Genomic DNA, 2,201 nt, shown 5'->3' on the forward strand with positions numbered 1-2,201 from the left:
TCTTGCAATGAAACTCCTTTATAAAATAGAAGTCCTCCTTGAAACAATTTCTCCTTAGATGACTTTGCCAACGTGTTCCATGCATTTCGTCATTTATCAAAACAATGCTTATCCCAACAAATTCCCCCTTTTTGATGATGACAAACTCATGACAGATTTCTCTTTTCTTGTTAGCTTGCTATTTTGACCTGTAACACTTAAGCATGGAACATATGGGCAAAACAGATTAGCAATGGGTTATAAATACTGCACTCCCTTTCCTTTTCCCCCTTTTGGCATCATCGAAAATGGTTTCAAGTTAACTTAAGGAGCATATAAGGAAAATGATATAAAATCTAATCTGCACCAAAAAAATTGGTCATCTAAATTGGAACCAAATAAGCAAGACAGAGTAAATATCATAGACATAGTTACATAGAGCTGAATTAGAGCACACAACAACTTAACACACATATTGTATACACCAAAAGCATTTAATGTCTTAAAGAAGGAGCACACAACATGCAAAATCCACAAAATTACGGAGTCCAAAAGATAGTTTGGATAGAGGGAAGAGATCAAGAGACTGATGTGGGTGTAGGATCAGGGAACTGTTGGGTCAGGGATTACATAGTAGCGATATTAGCAGCCCTCGTTGTAGCAAGTTTAGTTTGCAGCTCCACTATACGTGCTTCCAAAGTCGCTCTCTCCATGTGATGTGCAGTCTCCAGAGTAAGAAGTTTATCCTCCTTGGCAGCAAGCTGATTCTTCAACTGAAGAGGATTATCAGGGTTTCTCATAGAAACAGGTAGAACCACATGATTCACTCTACCCACCACATCCTTAATTGTTTGAGAGTTCGACACCTGAACGGGCACGTTAAACGCCTCAAAGATGGGAGTCATCCAGAACCCATATGGAAGAGCATGTCCATTTTCATCTTGATGAAGGACCCTGTGCATATGTTTGATAATCAAGGTAGGTAAATCAATAGGCACTTCAGAGTCCAGGAGCTCCATAAGGGTCAAATCAAGAAAATTTGCCTTCGTACGATGTTGTTTCCTTGGAATAATGATCTTGTGAACTACATCAAAGTACAGCTTATGCAGCGTAGACATCTCATTCTTATCAACACCACGATGATGAGTCAGATTGGGCTTGGAGGAAAACTTACGAGAAATGCTTAGGGCCGGATGTGTGGGTAGGTAAAGGAGGCCACTCAAGTTTCACATAAAGATCCCATCCTGTAGAAGGGATTCCCAAAATTCGAGCAACATCAATAGAAACCAAGTGAATAGGAGTGCCCCTTACAGTAGAAGTAAATTGATAGCTCATTGCTTTTCCTATTTATATAAAACTCAGTTACCTCTTTCTTGGCCATTAACCGTTGAGTATCACCCTGAAGAAAAAGTGCGGACCACCCTTGGACCTCTAGCTTAGTCAATAGAACAACCATCTCAGGACCTCCAAATCTAGTGACAACTCTTCCTCTAAGAACAGATTGCTTACGAAAGTGAATGATTCGGTCAAGGTGAGATGAAGCAACGGAGGGAGTGGTCTGAGGTAGATATTCATCATCAGAATCAGACAAAAAACTATCAGTGGAAACAGAGGAAGCAACTTGTTGCTTTTTAGATTATGAAGTGGAAGATTTGGTGTATTTGAAATTGGATGCAGGTTTAGGGGATGGTTTTGGCTTGGATTTTGTGGAGATATTTGGGTTAGAGCTGGAAGGTTTTGAAGCAATATGATTCTCATGCCACAACTTACTTTATGACTAGATCATCATCAGAAATAACAAGATCAGGGACTGATGGAGAGAAACGTGTAAAAGCACAAGTTCTTTTTCTTGCTGCTAGAGCAGAGATCAAATCAGCTTCAGCCTGGCGTCTTTTCTATCTAGTTTGGGGAGTCCTAATAGGGAAATTGCAAGAAATATCTTTAAGTACACATGATTCACACCTAGGGTTAGACATAGACTTCTTGTTTAAAGATCTAGGAAGACTTATACCCTTAGGAGGAACATTAGTTGCCAGGGAAATTTCAGCAGTAGTGTCAATGCATAACAGAACAGGATGAACCTCATGCTCTATGGGAAAGAATTCAGTAGAGTTTGAGAGAAAAGGAGTTTGACTTACAGAACTCCAATTTTTGAAACCATCAAGAATGGCCCTGAATGTTGCATGTTCTCGTGTTTCCCCTCACTAGGTGCAACCGGAATG

Source organism: Solanum stenotomum, chromosome 4, assembly GCF_019186545.1.
Source record: "Solanum stenotomum isolate F172 chromosome 4, ASM1918654v1, whole genome shotgun sequence".
NCBI classification, from domain to species: domain Eukaryota; kingdom Viridiplantae; phylum Streptophyta; class Magnoliopsida; order Solanales; family Solanaceae; genus Solanum; species Solanum stenotomum.